Consider the following 24269-nt stretch of genomic DNA (forward strand, 5'->3'; position numbering starts at 1 on the left):
TTCTATCTTAATATTTTCCAGTATGTTTAGAAAGGTGTAGTGAGAATCTTGGGGTATGGTGGGGGATCTGTAGCAAGCTACAATTTGGATTGCAGTCTTACCTAGTGTTAGTTGCACCTGGAGAATTTCAGATGCATTGTGTTGGGCAACTAGCCTGGTGGTATGAATATCCTTGGTGAATATTGACACTCCTCCACCTTTAGTGTTTCGGTCCTGCTTTGGTGGCCGAAAAGTGTGGTAAGAGTTGTAGCCTGGTATTGCAGGGGTGCTCTCTGGAGCCTTGAACCAGGTCTCAGTTACTGCACAGATATCGATGTTCTCCATTTTTAGGAGTGCCTCGAGAGTGCATTTTGAGGTTTAGACTTCTAGCATTGAGTAGCATTACCTTCAGATTTTGCATGCTTGTACCTGTTACAGTGGTGGTTTTGTTCTTTGAACTTTGCCTAAAAAAGGCACTATAGGGGTGGCAAGAGCCTTAGCCAGTAACCTGAATCCCAGAGGCAACAGGTGCAGACCATCTCTGGCAAAGCATTGTGGTCTGTCAATCATGTCGTCCCAGGCAGACACATACTGGATCCCCTTTGAATGACACCAGAATCTTAGCCAATTGTTGAATTCAATCATTTCGTCCTTATATTGTGGTATCATTCTGGGCGAAGGCAGGATGCTACTCAGGGCTAGGGTCATACCTGCCTGGGCCACATGATCCGAGAGCTCTTCCATGTCTCTTTTCATGTAGTCCAGGGAGGTACGTCTCAAGTCATTCACTCCAACATGGACAATTACAGAGTCATATTTGTACTTGTTGTGGAGTGACTTGAGTGCATGCATTATGTGGCGGATCCTGGCACCCGACAGGCAGCTGACTGTAATTTTCTCCTTGTTCAACCTGGTGAGAGGGACATCAGAGTGCCGGACTATAGAGTCACCTATGACTAAAGTGTTAGGTACATTGTCTTGCCTTAGGGGCTGTTGCTGGGTGGCATACAGGTGTTTTGAACTATGTGACACTTTGGTTGTGATTGGTGTTTGTTTGCGTTTCAGCTTCAGAGGTCCTCGTTGCTTGGGCAGGTTACAGTTAAGGGCCTCTGCATATGTGGATTTAGTGTTGCTATATGTGGGTGTTGGTGGTGTAGGTTTAGAAGGGCTATGTGTTGCTTGAGGTGTAGTGTGGGTGTTAACCTCCTCCTCTTGACTGTCTAGCACAATCTTTGGTGGAGAGAGCTTTGCTTCCATTTTGGCTATGTAAGTGCATCTCTCACAGGTTGTAGTGTTGGGTGGTAGGAGGAGAGCATTGTCTGTGTACATGAGGCAATTGCTGCATTGCCCCAGTATGCCCAGATTCACCAGGTGGACAGGAGAAATCACCGGAAACTGACCCTTGGACATGCCTGGTTTAATGCTTTTTTTTTTTTTTTTTTTTTTACAGGAGCTGTTTTCCCTTACCTTAGCAAGGTACTTTGCAATTATAGGCTGTTTAGTGCCTACTATTAATTTCTCCTTATTAACAAGGAGAGTTGAGTGCTTATATCAGTTTAAGGCTTCCTAGTGCTTTCCAGCAGGTATTAGAGAAAGTGCTAGTCAAAGGGATGCTTAAAAGTAAGATGAAAAAAAAATGCACACTGCAGTGTGCACTATAGAAGATAGACATGAAAGTAGGTAACTTAAGTTTTACCTGTTTAAAAAGTTAAGGTTTAGTGGAGAGTTACTGTTTTTAAAACAGCAAGATGGGTTGAAAGGTTGAAATACATCTTTAATAAGTGTATTTAATTCCATGTACATAACATGCTTCTATGTGCTGTCATTACAGTAGCAAGGGGTATGAGTATACTGTTTGGGACACCCGAGTATATATGTCTAGTACAACAATCTTTTCCGTTTGTATGTGGTTCATACATGGGTAGTATACCAGGTTATATGCAGTCAAACTTGCATGTATTGTATCATTATATTACTATTATTAACAGTGCTTTTCCAAGTAAGAGTAGATTGCAGATTATAGTACTGGAGCCATACACCCCTGCATGCAAAGTGGGACTCTGAGTACTGACTATTGTGTTCTTGGTGTGTGAGCTGTGTGTTATTAAGTATTTGCTATTGGATATTGATCTGATATGTGGATATTAACTGTAGACTACCATGTGATTAGGACATGTCATTCAGGGCTGCTGTCAAGTAGTAATGGCATACCTATCAGTATCAGACATCTAGCTGTCAAAACATTCATCCTAATGCATAACCTGTTGGCTAGCTGGTTTCTGTCTGTCCTCTGTACAGATGTGCAGATGTCAGGTAAACATCTTGGCTGCTTGCAGACAATCCATGCTGGATTGACACTGACATGTCTGCTCAGCTGTGTTATGAATGCCACAGCTAGGAAACCCCACCCTGTATGCACCACATGCCATAGATACCTCAACTAGACTACCACAGTCAACTGAACATGCTTGGCTACAGGAAACCAACCCAGACACTGGCCATGTTATGTAATACATGTTGCATACATGTCATTTGGAGCACCTCACTGGCCCTCTGCAAGAGACAACCAGATGATTGGATGTTGCATTTAACTGTCACCCTGAGGATTACTCACATGGCCTCAGCTGATAGATGGTCTGCTGACAAATGTCAGCTGGCATGATACCACTGTACCCACATTCTCTACTCTTCTCATCTCTCCATGGACAATATCCTGGTAGACACCTAGGAACACCTGCACCTATGGACCCCATTACTGACAAATGTGTCAGTATGCATTACTGAGAATAACAGTATCTGTCTGTAAACTTGTAGTTGATAATACCCTGAGGGCCTTCTCACCCACTATACACCCTCCATTGCCATAGTTAGAAATGGCCACTGCTTTAATGGACATTAAATGTACCTTGTTACACTCTTTACCCTATGGGCTACCTGGAGATTGCAGTAGCAGCACAACACTGTTGTACAAATGGGTAGAAAGGCATGGGTTACTCCCTGAGTCCTGGCAAGTGTGTGTATGTGTGCAAGTGTGTATATTTGTAGGATACAGCATTTTGAGGCCACATTCCCCAAATACAATACACCTTGCCATACAGTATAAGGGACAGTGATGTTGCTGACATTAAGAGAGCCATGACAAACCATCAACCTACTATCCCTGTGGCATGTGCAACATATGCATATCCCTAAAGTAGCACTGATGAGATGGACAAGGGGTTGTATTGCAGTCCTGGTCAATGTGTGATTGTGGGTATGTCAGAGTATTATCATGACTTTCAGTGTGTAAAAATCCAATATGAGGTGTGGGTGCTGGGTATACTGTCTTTGCACCATGGTACCCCCAGTACATGTCCCAAGGTCCACTGTATGAGGACCACTGTCACCATCAACCATACAGGTAACTGAGTACACTATCCAGCCCAATGATACATGTGCAGTGTGCAAATTATCTGTAACAGAATGGACTCACTGACAAGGTAGTTAGCACTGATAAACCCAGGTCTCTCAGATGTGTCTATGACTGTTATGTGTTTGTCAATGTGTATATGACAGTATGTCATAATATGTATTGTTCATTAACACCCAGTACATCTCCCATTACCATACTGTACAAGACCTGGTGATGTTCTTCACTTAACAAGAAACTCGGGACACACCTCATCCTAAAAGCTGTGTGGTGTGTGAAATTAAGGCCAAACACATTAGTAGCAATAAGTACCTAAGTAGGGGTTCTATTCTCAGTATTGCCAAATAAGTGTGTGTGTATGTGAAGGGATCTATTTCAGTATGCAGAAAATACATGTCCCAGGAGATCATCTGTCTGAGAACTGATGACAAATGCTAACATTTCAAAGGAATCATCTTGTGGAAATTCATTCCATCAAAACTAGTAGTAGATGTGTAAATGCCCTCTTCCCCAGTGGATAGCTGTACAGCAATACTGGAGTTGGTATATATAGTTGGGTGTGGATGTTGTGGACAGCCACCCTCATTGGGACTAGTGTTTGTGTGTGTATCCCCCACTTAGTCTGCTGTAATACTGTACAGTTTATGTTAACAGGCTAAGTAGTTTGTCAATCACACTATGTGCGGTTCTACACCGCCCCACACTCTCCAAGTGGAGCGCTGTGGCATCCACACCACCACACCTATGTTTACCAACTCCAGGATTGCACTACATTGGGGAGGGGGACATATACCTTGCCAGTACCATCATCAATGACATTAAACTAGCAGACTCATTATTTACTGATGTGATGTTTTGCCTATTTTGTCTTGGTGGAATTACATATGCTAAAATGGGTTCACTGCAAAATTAAGTATATCCATGTGTGCAGTATTCTCTTTGTATTGCATCAACGCCAAAGCCTCTGTGTGTGTGTGTGTTATACACTAACATGTGGTGTGTGCCACCCAGTACATTTACCATTGTCCACTGTAGAAGGGCTGCTGACATCAGCCACCATGTACTCACCTGTATACACCTATCAAACCTATCAGCCATGTGGCACATGCAGTAATTGTTATACAGACCTGTTACTTGTGTTCAGCTGTACCCAGGATATGACACAATGTGTCACCACAGTACCATACCCCTTGTAGGAAACAACAGCAGACCAACATCCTGCTGACATGTAGACACCTGCAACACAAACTGAATACATTATGAAGACCACAATCAGTCAGTGTTAATAATAGCTGTAATGCATCATAGCTGGACAGCTACACATCCTGACATGTAAGCATTAAACTTTCCTGCTGAAAACATGTTACACAGCATTAAATTGCTACACCTTAGTACATTCACCCTGTACATCAGAACCATATTAGCCTGCCCATGCATCGATGTTATGGATGACAGGGATGTGGCACAGGTATCATCATATGCACAGGGTGTGTTGTGGGTTTGGCCAGAGACCTATGCTGAACCATTTGGTTGACATCATGTGTGTGTGTTAGGGGGTTTTATTATTAATTGGACTGTGCAGATGTGGTGTGTGTAGGTATGGAGGTGCCCTAGCTGTGCTGGTGATGTGTATGTGTGTATGTGTGTGTGTGTGTGTGTGTGTGTGTGTGTGTGTGTGTGTGTGTGTGTGTGTGTGTGTGTATGTTTGCACACAGTTCTGTCATGTGACTGCCCTATACAGGGGTTTGTTTGACATCTAAAGACCATACATGGCAGGGATGTGCAGTTCACCGACTCCGGCCATGTACATGAGAACTGTGCTTGCTAGGGATTCCACGGGCACTACCAGGTACAAGCCCAAATATGGTACTCTCCCCTGATGATGATAAATGTCCGCTGTGTCTGGGTTCCTGTTGGGACCGGCCAGGACCATGTACACATGGCCTGCTATGTTGTGGTATGGACTGCACCCCCCCTGCAGTGCTGGTGCTGGTACTGCCATTACAGGAGCGGCTGTGACTTGTTGCACATCCACGTAGACCTCCACCTGTTGGTGTTGCTGACCTACATCCAAATGGCTGTTTTTCCCTACTCCCACCATATGCTCTAACACAGACATTGCACGGTCGAGGATTCCCACCATCTCACCTAACCATCTATCCAGGACCTCTGCAAAATAATGGTGGGTACCTGCAAGATCATGGATGTTGTCAATAACAGCAGAATGAGTAGCCCTCTGGAGCCTCAGACTCTGTCTGGTATAATGTTCCATACATGCCTGTGCCTCCATGATGGCCCAAAGCATGCATCTGGTGACACCTGCTGTTTCACTTCTGCCAGGGCCATGATGGCCAGCAGCTCTCCTATGAGCTCCCCTGTACATCTGCCTGTGTAGTACCTCACTGGTCATCCGGCTATGGCTGTTGTGTACAGACACACTTGCCATAGTCACCACAGTGTCCTGTCCCATGCCACCACCCACCAACTGTTCCTCATCTATGGCCACTGGTCATGGAGTATGTATAGGCAATGTGACTGTGTGCAGGGTTGGGGTGGATAACAGTGGGATGTCAACTGATGGCACAGCTTCAGCCCCTGACAACCCCACCAGTGCCTCACCATACCTATCATTGTCAGAGTCTGTATGGACACTAACATCAGTTTACCTGCAGGAGGGACCCTGACCCACTTTGCCACCTGTGAGGGAAAACAAAAAATGTAATTTAAGGCCTGTACGTCATTGCTTACCTCTGCACACATTCACACACACACACACACACACACACACACACACACACACACACACACACACACACACACACACATACTTACAGATGAGGTGGCACAAAGATATTACACAGACCTGTCAACATGCATGACACATGGCACTCAAGAGCATGCACTGCAGCTATACTCAATCCCTGTTACCAACATTATACATCTCTGTAATGCATGAGTTGTATTAGTAGGTGATGCCTCTTCCCCTGGAACACACTGAACCCATGTACACAGTATTGCTGTGCACCTGTTCAGCACCCTGGCATGTACTATGTACCATACCTTACAAGTGTACACACCATTGCTGAATGTGTATATGTGTGGCAGTTATGTTTGCTCTGTTGCTCACAGCCCCTATGTGTTTGTCTGACACATACCTGGGATGATATGAGGACAGATGTCAATAGTGAATGCCTGACCTATGATTTGAAGAGCTCATCATCAGTAGTGCATGTATGAGCAATAAAATCCAATTATAATGACAACCTTCAAACCTTACTGTGGCTAGGAGTGTACACACCCTTACTGACATGTCACCCTCTTCCCTGCTATGCCATGGGGCCACAATACTGCATATGTTAACATTACACACACCTGATATGTGACGTATGACTTGTGCAATCAAATGCAGTATCAAAAATGTGTTAGTTGTGCAGATGCTGATTGAGATGTATACAATATGTGGGTTGCATAAGTGTGCACACCCTTAACACAATGGTTTGTTGCAGCACCTGTTACGTGAACTACATCAGTCACTCTTCCTGGAAGAGGTATACTAGCATGGCCCATCTTCACTTGCCATTATTTGGTCACTCCGCCCTACAAATGTCCCCCAAATCTGCCAGATTGCAAGGTCAGCTCATGTGCACAGCCCTTGGAGGTCACACAGTGCTTTCACTATTGCTGTGGACTTGTCCAGATACAGCCATTCTTAGCGAGCTTTGGCTGTATGCTTCAGTTCACTGTTGTGTTTCAGGATGACACCCCTCCCCATCCTCAGCCTTTTTGCAGATTCTTGACAACTATGGGCCACACATGAGTGTCATTTTGCAGGGTTCCAAATTCAGAACACCATGTCTACCAGCCTAGTTCCTGCTAATGAAAAGCAAACCTAAAGATGTACACTGGCACCAGCAAGGTACAGATAGGGATAGTGGGCCTGCGGTGGAGTGAGGTGTTGCTTGTGCAGCACATGTATCTTTATTAATACTGTCTGTAGGTTTTAGTCTTGGTCTTGGTACATCATTACACATTGCAACACATGCCTTTGGGAGACTTGATGTTATGCATATGCTGCCTGTAGAGAGCCCTAGATGATGTTTCCTGCGGAACAACTCATCCATCTGATTATCCTAACCCATAGGCCACACTTATGTAGAGTCCAAGCAATTGTCGTCACAGGTACTGCACAGGCAGCACTTGCTACACATTCCTGCAAGTCCCTCAGTGTTGCTGCATATTTCTGGCCAGCCTCCATGACCAGTTTGCAACATGTGTTGTCATCTGTCTTGGCTGGTCATTTGTTTATTTTCTGCATTAATGTTGTACCATACTTCATAGTCAGATACATGACTGTCTGCACTGCTTTCCATGGTATATGCAATGGTAAGATAAAGCTACATTTTCCACTCCTGAGTGCTACCTTTTGGATATGGGATCCATTCCATGGTTTGTAAGATGTGTGCAAGCCATGGCTGCCTCTGTTGCAGGTGAGTGTGTAAATGTCATGGACATACTTCTTGGACAGCAGACCATTACTTGGTGTGACATTCAAGACCTGTACTTGATGGAAGGTGCTTACTCAAGAAGAGTGAATGCTGTCAGTACCTCAAAAGCTAACACAATATGTTATTTGGAGTGTGTGTACACATATGCTTCCAGTGTTTAAGGTATGTATTCCCCATATTTGTTGTCCTAACATAGGATTCCATATTACACATTCATTGCTCATGTTAGGATCACATTACAGGTTGTAAAAGTTGTGGAATGTGGTATTGTGATATGCCGTTGTGTAGAGCTGTAACAGTTGCCACTGTAATAATGGTATATATACTGTTGTAGCCACTGTATAAGGGTAATGTTTCAGACATGTCCTTACTGTAGGCCATTTGTCCCACCATTATGTTCATCTCTGTCCACACATCTTGCACTGACAGGTTATTAGTTATACTGCAGGACTCTTACATACCCTTCAGATATGCCACCATGGTGACCACTGTGATGCAGTGCAGTTAACAGCAACAATAAGTGAACATGTACAGCATGCATTATGGGTAGATATGTTAAATGTGTGCATGGTAAATACCATGGCCATAACATGGCTGGTGTATTGGCAAACCTGAACAAAAAAACCCATACTCACCAGCTACAGGCTGCTGCTGCCCCAGAGGTATATCAGAGGAACCTACATAGTTATGTGAGAGATGTAATGTCAGTAGCCACACCTGTGGCATTGGTACAGGGTGGGAGCAGCATTTCAGTACATCAACAGTACAAACCCACAATACTAGAGATTATGCACATCTGTTCATTACTACACTGCAGCAATATACTATGTTACCTGACATATGCATGAAGATACTTTACATAACAGTGGTCTGCTAATGTGCCCTGGGGCCTTACCTGCCTGCTCTTTGTCCATTGTTTGGGTAGCACCCACCTCCACAATGCTATCATCAGGTTTTTGGCTTGAATGGTGGGCGGGTGTCCCAAGGCTGGTCGAGAAGCTCATCAGCATGTGTCATTGGGGGCTGGGGCTAGCTGATCCCTCATAACTGCAGGAGCATGCTGACCGGGCGTGGCAGATAAGGTCAATGCAACGATGTTGCACCTGTTCATAACTGCGGTTATGCAGACTGACATTGTTTACCCTGGGGAAGAGCTCATTCCACAGGGCAGTCCTCTCCTGTAGATCATGGGCCGTATGCCCAAAGAGGATTCTGTGGTGATGCATGAAGTAGCTGATGGAGTATAAGCAGGGAGACACTCCTGTGACATGTTACCTGGAAGACATAAACAGGAAAAAAAATCTGAGGACCTCATACTGCAAGGATATAATAGTTGTTAATTGACATCTCTCTTCCCCCCCTACCATATCTGCAACAATAATCTGAACACACAAATCAATGGGTGTGTTTACACCAAACCTACTGGTGGGACATATATACTATTGTGCAACAAATATTGAAAGTGTTTCTATTCATGTTCCATGTTGAAACACTATCACTGGTGGCCTGTTGCTAACAATGTAACCTGCATGCCATTGTAATGGCCACTGTGGTTTCATATATGCAAGTGTTCTATTTACTATGCAACTGTTCCAAATATGGTGTTTTGGGTTAATGGGAATATCTATGCATGCTGTTATAACTAATCCTGAATTGTGTTGACTGTTACTACCTACATATGTTCTAAAACTGCAACACAATAGCATGTTTGGGAATGCTGTTCCCAGCAGAACCACCTCTCCCACCTCATCTGGCCATGGCACCAGGCCACAGCATGTCTGGGACCCAACCCGGGACCTCCTCATCTGCTGGTCCTGCACTACCTTCAGGAGGAACCACCTCAGGGGATGATGCTCATCCCACCCAGGAGTGTGCACAGAGAAGATCCTGTCACCTGACATCAGGTCCAGGTTCTGGTCCTTCGGGAGCTCCGCAGAGGGTTGGGGGATCTGCTACACCACCTTGAGGCCCTCGTGACACAATTAGAGGGTCAGCCTGCCCTTCCTGCTCAGCCCCCAGCACAGCCACCTTCAGGGCTGTGAAGGACCAGTGGTGACTGCCCATGGGTGGGGACCTCAGTCCCACTTGTTTCCATTTGGAGGCTCATGGGCTTCCAATTTACAAACACCCTTCCCTGTCCAAGGCGTTTAACCACCACGTGTCATGTATCACCCCTGTATGCTGTTTTGTCTGTCTTCTGACCCAACCTACCTTCCCAAATATACCTACTATCCTTCCCCAACATCCCACTTAACAAAAACAGGTCAATCTGTTCCCAACACAAATTTCACATCATACATAACTGCCCATTTCGCACTGGCTTACAACTGCTTACAGGTGCCTTAATCACGCTGTATCCAACAGCCCTTCTTCTGGCCAGCAAATAAATTATCAGCCCTTGCAAGTGTCTAACCCAGGACCCCGCGCACCATAGTGACATCAATTTACCAGTAAGCCATCTGAGCTGCAGATACGTAAGATCTTTTCTCAAATATATCATGCAGCAGTCATTTAACAGTAGAAAATGTATTATATATATATATATATATATATATATATATATATATATATATATATTTACATATATACATACATACATACATATATATATATATATATATATATATATATATATATATATATATATATATATATATATGTATATATCTATATATATATATATATATATATATATATATATATATATATACACACACACACACATGGGTTCAGTGCGAAATTTCGAAAATCCAAAATCTCGAGTTTCAGAATACCGAGTTCAGAATCTCAAGATCTTGGAATCTCAAAATTGTGAACCCCCCCAAAACACCACCCAACACAGTAAAAGCATGTGTATGCAGGGAGGCAAGCCCCCCTGCACCCCCAATGTGGGGGCTACACCCCCCGCACCCCCTGCAACTTAAATATCCCAACTCTGAGATCATACTACAGCAAGGATAAGGGAAATCTCCTGGCCCACACTGTATACCAATCTCCATTCAGGATTTTGAAGTTTTAAAACTTCAAGCATATGATCTTCGATCATATAAAATTCAAAGTTTTCAGCTTCAAAATTCTGAAGGGAACCCATATATATATATATATATATATATATATATATATATATATATATATATATATATATATATGTGTGTGTGTGTGTGTGTGTGTGTGTGTGTTTGTATATATGTAAACATACACGTCTATATATAAAAATAAATAAAAATAAAAACATCTAAAACCCATAACATCTAACTTCATAACATTGAGACCAGAACATCTAAAACCCAAAACATCTAAAACCCATAACATCGACTTTCATAACATCTAACAGTACAAATCACATGAAAATAACATATACATCTCTCTCTCCACTACAGGGATGGAGCTGGATTGAATAGGTTGCAGCATGGCTTTTATAGGTGATGCTGATGATCAGGTGATGGCCTCTGCACCAGTTGGTGTTCCCCACTTGCTAATTGCATGCAGCCAGCTGTGTAGTACTTCCAATAGCCAATATCATAGCAACCCACTACTATAAATGACTACATCATATGGGCATTGTCCCGTTATGATTCCTGTATGGAAGACATCCTTCCTGTGTGTGGGCAGCAGTGTTACAGACAGCAAGTAGCAATATCTCTTACAACAGGACTTGCGGACACAGGCCAACTACATGTTTGTATAAGGTTCCAGGCCTATGGACAGTGTGAGTATTGCTGTTATATGCATTGAATACTGCTAGTTTTACAGGGTTTGTGTGTACATACTAGTTTGCATGGAATGCAGTCTGTCTGCATAGCTCTCAACTGTGGGCCTATCCACATAATGGCCAGAGGACTGGCTGTTATGTTTTGTCTGTTCACCACACAGGTCTTGTCTCTGACATATCAGTGGCATTCTCTCCGTTGATTGCTATCAGTACATGTCAAAATCCATTTGTGTTTCTGACTTCATATTCCTGAGTAAGGGAATGTTGCAACCAATCATGTAACACCAGCAACTTTCACAGTGTATAACAGCAATATTGCAAATATGGCCCTGTGTTCCAGCCTCTGTTCTCCACATATATACTAGGCTTTGTCCAGATGTCATGCAGTAAGATGTTGTTATGTAATGGCATATCATTATTTAGTGCTGGCATTCCTGCTATCATTCCAGTAATATTGTGGACTCCTACACAAATTGTGAGGTAGGGTCCATATATATGAGGGCTACAGCTGGACAAAACATATGTGACCTTGTACAGTCCAGAGGTCAGTGTATGGAAAACACTGTTATATGACCTTATAAGACATTTTATGGGGGGGGTATTAAATGTTTTTAACCTAGGCTGTTACAACATGTGAGGGATATCAGTAGTAAGAAACATTAAGGTATATGGCTGTACATTTTAATACATTTCACCATGGGAACAGTGGTGGGCTAGAGCTTACATTCTTATACACAGTTCTGTTTGTCAGTGTGATAGTGACGTTTTAAGTTAAGCATTGTTATGTAACAGATACATTTACATTGTGACAACTAATACTTTTCCCCCTAGGGGTTGAGTACAGAGTGTAACTGGAGGCTTCTGAACTATATCTGTAATTAAGTGTTGATTGGTTCTTATCTTCAAGGCAAGTTTTTTTTTTTTACTGTTGTACTACCTGAAGGCCTTAGCCAGGAAAGCAAAGTATGTTTTGTTTTTCAGATTACTGTATCAAATGTTTTGTTTGAGAGTTGCATTAATCAGTTATTATGTATTTCAAACACCTAACTGCTATATGAAATGGCATAAACAACTGAAATAATGCACAAATAAACATTTCTATGTATACAAAGTTGTGTGTGGTGTCATGTCCTTTGCATTGTGTGTGGGTATATGTTTCATGCAATAATTCTCATTTGTAGGAAAGAATCAAAACATTGGGCATTTTAAAAGGTGGCAACTGGAGGAATAATGTCTGTTTGATATGATGTGCACCCTCTATATATACTCTTCTTATACATATCTATAAGTAGTAATATATTTATATGTGTATGTATGTGTGTGTATATATATATATATATATATATATATATATATATATATATATATATATACACACACACATATATATGTGTGTGTGTGTGTGTGTGTGTGTGTGTGTGTGTGTGTGTGTGTGTATGTGTCATTGGAATGTTTACTGCTTCCACATTGTACATTCCCTATGGTAGACTGACTGTTCTGCATGATATGTTTGAGATATCATCCTGACATCTTACAGCTACGGTGGCTTACTGTTAACTTGTGGCTATGTTGTACAGCATCCTGGGTTCAAGACTTGCAAGTGCTGGTTATTGTGTTGCAAGGCAGATCTGTTCAGTTGTTGAGGAAGGGATAATGGCAATAAGTACAAGAGATCCCTATTTTGGGCCCCTTCACCCTCATTAACAGTGCCTTTGGTCAGATGTTTTGTAGTAAGAAGTTCAGAGTATGGATCCAATGTGTGAATGCAATACACACACACACACACACACACACACACACAGATATATATATATATATATATATATATATATATATATATATATATATATATACACACACACACACACACACACACATACAAACATACAGCTACATATATAAATACATTTTCCCTACTGTTGAATGGCTGTGCTGCATGATATGTTTAACAAAGCATCAGATTTATGTACAGCTCAAATGGCTTAGTAGTAAATCACTGTAGCTATGGTGTGCAGGGTCCTGTGTTTGAGACTTGCAAGGGCTGATTATTTTGTTTCTGGGCAGAACAAGGGCTGTTAGATACAGAGTGATTAAGGCACTTTTAAGTAGTTGTAAGCAGGTTTGGGCGGGTTTGCATGACCGTAAGCAATGGTAACTTCTGGTTAAATATCCTTACAGACAGCCTGACAGTGCTTAATCTGTGTAGCCATTGCTTGCCACCATGCAAACAGGCTTAAACCCACTTACTACTGCTTAAAAGTGCTTACTCCTGCTTACTCCCGTTCTACTTTCTTTAAAAGAAAAAAAAAGGAGTGATAGGAAAGTGGTGAACAAGGGGGCACGCAGAGGGAAAAACAATAGGGAAAGTAGCGAGTGATGTGCAGGGCAGGTGTAGAGAAGGTCCATAGCTGTCTATTTCTTCTACAGCAACAGCTGTGCATATGTTCTGAATTTGGTGATAGATTTAGACACTCAAACCACTGAGAGAGGGGTGAGGCAACAATAATGTGCTGTGAAGCCAATTAGACCAGATTACATGTGTCCAGAGGACACGTGCAAAATGGACAGCTATGTATGGGCAAACATTTTTGGTGGGAAGAGATTGCACTTTTTTTTAAGGTAAGACTGGGATGTTGGGGAAGGATAGTAGGTATATGTAGGGAGGTAGGTTGGGTAGGAAGCCAGACAAGACAGACAAGCCAGCATACAGGGTCAGTATATGACAAATGTGGAGGGTAAACACCTTGGATGGGGAGGGGTGTTTGGAAATCAAAAGCCCATGAGCCCCCAAATGGAAACCATGGGACTGAGGTCCCCACCCATGGGCAGTCACCACTGGACCTTCACGGCCCCAAAGGTGGTTGTGCTGGGGGCTGAGCAGGAGGGGCAGGCTGACTCTCTAAATGCACGAAGTGGCCTTCAAGCTAGTGTAGCAGATCTCCAAACTCCCTTCGGAGCTCGCTGTGCACCAATCCTCAGACCGGACTTTTGGTAACAGGATCCTGTCCGCACCTGCTGCCAGGGGTGGATGAGTCCCATCCCCTGAGGGGGTTCCACCCAAAGGTAGTGTAGGACCAGCAAACAAGGAGGTCCTGGGATGGGTCCCAAGTATGCTGGAGCCTGGTGCCATGGCCAGATGAGCTGGAAGAGGTGGGTCCACTGGGACCAGCCTTCCCATACGTGCTATGGTGTTGCAGTTTTAAAACATATGTGGTTTAGTAATAGTCAACACAATCCAGGACAAGTTATAACAGCATGCATAGATATTCCCATTAACACAAAACACCAGATTTGGAACAACTGCATAGCAAACAGAACACATGCATATATGGAACTACAATGGCCATTACAATGGCATGCATGTTACATTGTTAGCAACAGGCCATCAATGATAGTATTTCAACATGGAACATTAATAGAAACACATTTCAATATTTATTGAACAATAGGACATATGTCCCAACAGTAGGTTTGGTGTAAACATACCCACTGATTTGTGTATTTAGATTATTGTTGCAGATATGGTGGGGGGAGAGAGAGATGTCAATTAACAACTTATATATCCTTGTAGTACTCAAAACTTAATGATCATTGTTCTAATCATTAAGGTACACGTATTATCATTACAATACCCTATGCCCTTGGTTTAGGCAGTGGTATGTTTGTACACAGTGTATACTTCATCTGTCTTACAGCTAAATCCTTACATCTCTTACCTGGTAGACCTGTGGAGGGAATGTTTGTTAACACTACTTGACTGTTTCTACACATATTCCCAGATTCAAAGTTAATATTATGCACATACCTCTCAATCTCTTAATGCACACACTCTGAACAAAGCTTGACAACATGAGGGTACAAATAGGAACATGTTTTGAATATTGCTGCAATAAACTTGGAGAGTTGCATGAGTGACAGGATTTGCTTTAATATACATTTTCTGAAAGTTTTGAGGTCTGAAAATCAAATGTATGTCATTATTTCGTGACTACAATTCTGAGATCATCCCACTGATTTGTCAGGGGGACAGAGGAACAGGCAGAAAATATGAGCCAATTATAGGGACATTCTGAATAATCTGTATAGTTGAGAGGTATGATCATGCATACAGCTTACTACCACTCCCAGGATTCGAACCATGGCTGTGTCTGCTAAAAATACAATAATTTAAGTCACAGTACAGTGTGCTAGTTGGATATTGCTATCTATTTCTTCAGTGTTTTCTGTCTAAGTCTCTCTTGGTTGTACAATCTGACCTTGTAATTACAACAGTCTTGCACAGGCATTCCTGCACATATTTTTATGTAGCACAGTGTTAGAAACAGTGATTGACACAACAGTAATATTCTGATATCAGATGTTACTGAATGCTACATGTCAGGTCATACTATACCAGAATAAACACTACCAGTCCAGGATTTAAATCTTTATTGGAAAGCACAGATTTCTTACCTAACAGACCTGTGGAGGGAATGTTTGTTAACACTACTTGACTGTTTCTACACATATTCCCAGATTCAAAGTTAATATTATGCACATACCTCTCAATCTCTTAATGTACACACTCTGAACAAAGCTTGACAACATGGGGGTACAAATAGGAACATGTTTTGAATATTGCTGTCATAAACTTGGAGAGTTGCATGAGTGACAGGATTTGTTTTAATATACATTTTCTGAAGGTTTTGAGGTCTGAAAATCAAATGTATGTCATTATTTTGTGACTACAATTCTGAGAACATCCCACTGATTTGCCAGGGGGACAGAGGAACAGGCAGAAAATATGAGCCAATTATATGGACATTCTGAATAGTCTGTACAGTTGAGAGGTATGATTATGCATACAGCTTACTACCACTCCCAGGATTCAAACCATGGTTGTGTCTGCTAAAAATACAACAATTTAAGTCACAGTAGAGTGTGCTATTTGGATATCGCTGTCTAGCTATTCAGTGTTTTCTAAGTCTATTTTGGTTGTAGAATCTGATCTTGTACTTACAACAGTCTTATACAGACATTCCTAGACATTTTGTTATGTAGCACAGTGTGGGTAACAGTGGTTACTACAACATTACTATTCAGAGAATGCAACAATAAATGCCATACAATACCAGAGTAAACACAACCAGTCCAGGATTTAGAGCTTTATTGCCAGGCAGTTACAGTTTTATTTGAATATGACCTATATGGGACTATTACTGTCATATTGTCTGGTTTATTCAGTACAATCCCTATGACAGTTTTTGTACTGCCAGATGACTTTCTACTACTTTATATTTATTTGGTATGACTACTACAAGCAGGATTTTTACTCACCACTCACGACGCAGCCTTTGCAGCCTACTCACATGGGCTTCCTGATTCACAGCTTGCTCAGCTGCAGCTGTAAAGGGAATAGAGAAATATTTATGCATACCTATCCATCACATACACATGCTGGACTTTACTAAACAGTAATGGTATTACTACTTACACACTGCTGGGACATCACCCCTCTGCCTTGCTTCTTGGACCCACTCATCCAAGATCTTCCTCTTTCTCTGCTTTAAGTCAGCATAGTGTTGCCTGACCTGCTCACCAGTCCGAGGGATACCTGTGGCACTGGTGAGATCACAGGTGAGATGGTCCCAGGCTTCTGCTTTATATTGGAAGTCCTGGTGCTGACCCTCCAGTAGTCTCTCATCATGTTTTTTACCAGAAGTCCTACCATGACTTTGGACTCTTGTATGCCCCAACACTGTGCCTAATAGCACAATCCCCCTCCAACTCCAGCCATCCTACCTTCAGTGGGAAGCTGCAACCAGTTATGTGCTGTATTCCCACCTGGGGGGGTTAAATATGGCCGATGCCCCTTACTTTGCCATGATTGGACAGTTTTGAATATGCTGAACTAAGATAAGCTATGGGCAAACCTGCTTAGCTAAGGTTGGCATTGCTTAAAGGGACAGGTTCAGCACTGCTTACCAATGGGCAAATCCACTTAGCTAGGCTACTCATTGCTTAGCAGTCATATTTACACAATGCTTACACCTGGTAAGCAGGGCTGTGCAATGCTTAGCATTACTTATTTTTCATTTTATAGACTATCTGCTGTATGGCATTGATTCTTCATTCATTACATATTATAAATTTGTTTACTGTCCCTGACATCCCCCAATATGTTTTCATTACATTTATTCATGTGTGACTACACTGTATGGGGCACTTGTGTTTATATGGGGATTTCACAACTTTATTAAACTGACGCCTCACATCTGCACTTAATGCAGTACTACGGTTAACAAATATATGTTATTTAGTAGGTAATACTAAAAAATTGTTTATGTACTGCTTTCACATGTAAAATGTGAATTGGTTACATTGGGGATCAATCCAGGAATGGCTGCTAGCAAAGTGCATGTTCTAACCACTACACTATTGCAATACTGCTTATGTTGGATGTCTCTTGCTATTTAGCTTCTTGTGCTGTTTAAGCTGGACTAAGTGTAGCTAGGCAATGGGCACACCCATGCAGCTATGCTTAAACTTTATCGCATTTATAAAAAAAAAAAAAAAAAAAAAAACAGTTTTGTTGTGTTATTTTATCTATACCCTTCAGAATATCTCTTTTAATGCTAAACCTGTTATTTTATCAGTTTTCTGCTTTGTGGGACAATTGTCCCTTTTGGCTTTGTCCACTACTTACTCTGACAGGTTGGGAGGTGTGCACTATGTGCTTATGCTGCCTGTGTTATCCTAATTACTTTTGGCTTGGTAGCATGCCTCTCAACCTGTTAGAGCATAATATCTGGACAAAGCCTACAACGATGGGCACCAAATAGGGGCGGATTTTGGGTCTATATTAAAATCTCGAAGTCTGACAATATCAAATACAATATTGTCGACACAAGAATACTGAAAGCGCACTACATCAAACATTTAAATGAAAAATCTCTGTAGAGGGAGATTTCCATTTACTTCAATGTAGTGCATTCTTGGAGTTGGTATATTTAAGTGGGGGGGTGGTGGGTACACGGGGACTTGCCCTCCTGCCTACACACTATTCGTAGTCTGAATGTCTCAGCGCTGGATATTCGTACAATAGATGAACAAATGTCACTTATTAAAACAAGAAAATTTAAAAAATTGGTGAGGGACGAGAAAGATTATGCTAATAATACAGCATACCCTCGCCCCCACATCTCAGGAGTGGCAGTTTAATAAGGATAGGAATGTCCAAGCTAATGGTAACAGTTACCCTAATGATGAAACCAACAGTTTGGCTCCATCTGAAGATGATTTTTTAGATGAGGACGAATATCCAGCTCTGAGATATTCGGAGCGGATTTTGAGCCAACAACAGAACCAACAATACCAACACAGGGGCCAGCCACAAAATTACCAAACGGGGAGAAGAAGAGGTTACAACAGAGGTGTGAACAGGAATGATTGGAGAGGGAAACAGAGAAATTAACTGTTGACATAGACCAGGAAGGTCGATACCTTCTCCCACCTCTAAAACTATGTAGTAATTCAGAGAAGGACTTCAAGGTCTATAATTTTTCAGAAATAGAGTTGAACAAGACAATGTGTGACGTTTTCTCAAAAGGTTTTACTTTTGTTCCTCGTCAGTCATTTAATTTAGTCCATACATTGATGAACTTGAAACAGTACACTAGGAAACTTAACCTAAATGTCATGTTTAATAAGGTAGAGTCTGTGAAAGATCCCTTTAAGATTTCAAGCATGTTTAATCCACTATTACACCCACCCTAACTGTTTATGAGAGAATTTGTGAACTTGATTTACGTGACTTAAATAAAAACATTAACAGAGATGCTAGAACATCTACTACACAAGCTAATTTAAGTATGAATGAAAATTTTGAACTTAAATTTCTTCTCCATAACAAAAGTACTAGGATCATGAAACCAGATAAGGGCAGGGGTACTGTTATTATGAATACAGTGGATTACAACAATAAAATGTTTGAAATCTTAAATTCAGATACATACACTATGAGTTCCTTGAATGAAATGAACGGGGCCTACAAGAGAAACAAGAGCTTCATTCAGGACATGTTTATTGATGGCCTAATATCCATCACAGAATTACACTATCTTTCTATAGAATACCCTATTACTCCCAGTATCTTTGGAGTTCCCAAAATCCATAAGGACGTGCATCACCCACCAATGAGACCAATTGTTGACGCAAGGGGCTCTATAATATACCCCCTAGAAAAATATCTTGAGAATGAGTTAAGTAAACATGTATGGAATGAGACTAGTGTATGTATAGATTCTTGGGATTTTTTAAGAAAAATCAATAGTACTGGATACAAAAAGGACTATCTGTTAGTGACTATAGATGTGGTTAATTTGTATAGTATAATACCACATGACATTGGATTACAATGGTTTTGCAAATTTTTACACTTAAAAGGGTTAAGACAGGACAAAATTAACCTATTTGAACAGATGTTAGACATTATTTTAAGGAATGATTTTATTTTCTTTGAAAGACAATATTTCCGTCAAAAGGAAGGAGTAGCAATGGGCTCCGCCTGTGGGGTCCTATATGCAAATATTGTCATGTTGATATGGGAGAAACAACACATTAAAGCTTCCAACTATTTTCAATATTGTAAAACATATATGTGTTACCTGGCTGACTTGTTTATATTATGGGAAGGGCCCAGAGATGTCTTGGATAACTTTCTTGCATTTGTCAATGGAACAACCAGTTTCTTGAGGTTTACACATACTGTCAGTGATACCCATATAGCATACTTAGATGTTCACTTACTAAAAGATGAAACTGAGAATAGATTTCTAGCTAGAATATTTCGAAAAGAAACCTACTCTAATAGGTTTTTACATTTCAGCAGTTGTCATCCCTTTAAACAAAAGCGAGCTGTACTGAAAGGGAAATTTGTCCATGGATGACGACCCTTTGGGATGACTATGTAGAGGAATGCAACTTGCTGAAATGTATGTTCCTTAGAAGAGGTTATCCTATTAGTCTAATTGATAAGATTATGCAAGAAGTTAATGACAAAAGACAATCTGGGCACTTTACTCCCATTTTAGAAGACAGGAGCCAAAATGTTGAATACCAGATAAGTAACATAAATCAAATAATTAATAGTGGAGATGACAATAGGAATGAAGCCAACACTAACATAACCATGGCCACGACACCAGTGAATGAAAAGATTTATGAAAATAGTTTTTTGATTACTTTCAATAATGAAGCACAGTATATCAAAAACATTTTAATAAAAAATTGGGAAATTATTAGGAGTGACAAAGAAACATGAGACATTTTGGGGAACACTCCTATTTGCATATATAAGAAAGGACAGTGTCTTAAAAATATGTTTGAAAGACAACAGGAAGAGTATCTTCAAGGACACATGCATAAATGTGGGAGATGCAAGTTCTGCCTGAACTTTATGGAAATTAATAACAATGTCACAATAAATGGAGCTTAATTTGGCTGAGAGGTAGATTTTCATGTACAACTGAGAGGGTTGTATATTGTGCTGTTTGTAATTTGTGCCCATGATTTTACGTGGGCAAGACTGAGCACAAATTTAAAAACAGAATAGGGGAACATCTCAGAAACATACGTGATATATGGGAAGGGAACGCCTTAGCAAAACATATTATGGCTTACCCAGACCATGCTTTTAAATTCATTACATTAGACACTGTAATGATTAGTGCAAGAGGTGGAGCATGGTCTTACCAGCTTGACAAAATGGAACTAGGATGGCAGATCAAACTGAACGCCATGTATTGGCCAGGGCTTAATGACAATTTGTCTATTAGTAGTCTCTTGAAAATTAAAGCCCTGAATAGACGTTAAAATACACTTTGTAACTTTCTTAGTGTAACAAACTTATTCATATATACACTGTTTGAATGAGTATTTGTTTATACTTATATATGTTCTCCAATATTTTAGGTATTTATTTATATTTATTACCACATGGATTTATTTATTTAAATTTATTTAAATGTTATTAATATAATTATAGATAGGTGGTGATTTTAAAATTTCTGAAGTATTTAAAAAGTATTTTTAATGGTTTTAACAACTTTCACGGTGTTGTGGAAGTAATGACAATTTTAAGTATACTATGGCTTTAAATGAAGGTGTGTTGACTGCTCTAGGATGTGATGTAATTTGAATTCCTTCTTTTAAATTCAGGTGATGAAAGTAACTAATTGTATCTGATGAAGTCTCTTCAATTTATTTAAAAAGGAGATGAAAGCACTTATACATTTGGATATTCTACAATTTTAACCTTGGATTATAAGGAAACAGAAAAAGTTGTTTAGGTTTTTCAGGGCTCATCCAAATGTGCTGAACAAGTTTAACAATTATGAAAATATTTTATAAGATTAGTTAGTGAAGATAGGACTGCCTTTGGATTAAAGCTGACTATCAGTGTACTGGACAACAAAAGGGGCTTGTTTAAGCATTTACAAGACTATAGTTTGGATCACACCTCAATTTTGGTATTAAGATATGTTTCTGGGTATATAATTGACCTCAATACTTTGGTTAATTTGTCTGTCAATTTTTGAGGGGTCGATTTTCTGTAAATGGTATTGATTTTGATTGTCTATTAAATGTAGTAGGTAGTTGTTCTCCTTTAATGGAAGAATATATAAAATTATCTTTAGATTGTGTTAAAAAATCAGCAGCTGGACCAGATGGTTGAATTGTTACTTTCTGAGAGGTATAAGTGATTGTTTGTACCCTTGTATGGTTTATTTATGTTAGAAAAGTTTAACTGAAAGTTTTTTCCAAAAAACTTGGAAGTGGGCCATTCTTGTTTTCATATGTAAAAAACACCCTGATTGTACTAATGATAATTGCAGACCAACTGGTTTAACATATAACTCAGGGAACTGCTTTGAAAGGGGACTGAGTTTATCATTTTAGCAGTTGTCTAGTTTCTCTAGTAATACAGAGCACCATGGATTTCTATGTGAATGATCAATACTATCTAATCTGGTAAATGTTTATGAACGTTTAGTAAACAGGCTGGATAAAGGCATAGCTACAGATGTGGTTTGTTGGGATCTGGCTAAGGCCTTTGATACGGTTCCACATTCTGTCTTTATTAATATGCTAAGTAGGATAAATATAAATGTTTTCTTAAGAGATGGGGTATAAATTGGTCACTTGGTAGGAAAAGTACAGTTAAGATTAAGAATACATTTTCAAAATATCTGTCTATCAAATGTAGTGTTCCACAGTGATCAGTTTTTGGACCTTTATTGTTTGGGCTGCTTATGAGTGATTGTCCAACATCTGAACAAATTTGTCTATGTAAATTTGCCAGTGAATTAAAGGTTTGAGATATAATAGCAAATACAGTAAACCAGCAGTGTTTGCAAAACTGCATAGGTACAACATAAAGGAATGAAATTTAATCATAATACATGTTCAGTTGTACATTTTGATGCTAGTAATAATAGTTAACCATTTGCTTTAGATACCTTTATGTGTCTCTTGATTAAACAGGTCAAGGTTGTGGGTATAATTGTTGATTCATCTCTTTATTTTGATTCTCATGTGAATTGTGTTGCTAGGAAATGGTATGGACTGATGAAGAATATTTTAGGACCTTTATCTAGGGTAACAGATGTAATAGTAAAGTTATTTTCTTCCAGGATACACCCCGTGATAGAGTATTGTGGCTCTTTTTATATGTCGGGCATTTCACTGCTGGCTAAGCTTAAGCATATTCAAAGAGCATTTATTAACCATATAGCTGGATGTGAATCTTTGTCATATGTTAAGTGACTTAGAAATATCAATTTATTCAGTGGCTTATAGTCTGTTGAAGGCTGATTTAATTTTGGTATATAAGTGTTCTAAGGATGAAGTGTTTCTGCATTGCTGGGAGTTGGTTTTATTAACTATAGTCTAAACACTAGGAATAATAACTTATTCATTCATTTACATACTGTTAATTCTAGATTAAAATTTTAATGTTTCCATTTTTAGAGCTGGTAAATTATGGAACACTCTAGCTATAGATATTAGGTGTGCAATTATTCCAATGGTTTAAAAATGTGTTATATGCACATTTCTGGGAGGGCCCCCCCCCCCATGAAACAAACATTTTCAGTGCCTCATCTACATTTGCAAGCACAGGTTTTGTCTTCTTTCGGTATGACACATTCTGCTAAAACATTCTCTAAAAATAGAAAAAGATTATTTGCAAGAATGTATGCTATTTCTGTTAGCAACATCAGAAGCCTAATAATGTCTTTACATTTTGTTGTGCAGTAGCACATCTATAAAATTCTGAAGTAACAGAGCACTCACAGTCATATGTAGGAAAGCCACCTTAAAGCTCATTGTAGACAGGAGAGCCATGGTATGGCAATTAAGTTAAATGCAAACTCTTGGCCAGGTCTTAATGAAAGTTTATCTATAACCCCTTCTTAAATTAAGGGCACTTACTAGATAGGTTGTTGGTTAATATGAAATGTTCAACTAAAAATGCTATATATTTTTTGGAAATGGTAAGATTATATATATATATATATATATATATATATATATATATATATATATATGTGTGTGTGTGTGTGTGTGTGTGTGTGTGTGTGTGTGTGTGTGCGTGCGTGTGTGTGTGTGTGTGTGTTTTAGGGAG

General features: G+C 40.2%; 1 protein-coding gene across 1 annotated transcript in view; it reads right to left on the reverse strand.

Annotated features, from left to right (window-relative positions):
* The window catches only part of LOC122817331 (cytochrome P450 2K4-like), a 380734-nt gene that overhangs the window by 300121 nt on the left and 56344 nt on the right, over window positions 1–24269 (reverse strand). The gene's annotated exons all lie outside the window — the stretch shown is intronic.

Source organism: Protopterus annectens, chromosome 12.part0 (genome assembly GCF_019279795.1).
Source record: "Protopterus annectens isolate FY-2018-M chromosome 12.part0, PAN1.0, whole genome shotgun sequence".
NCBI lineage: Eukaryota > Metazoa > Chordata > Ceratodontiformes > Protopteridae > Protopterus > Protopterus annectens.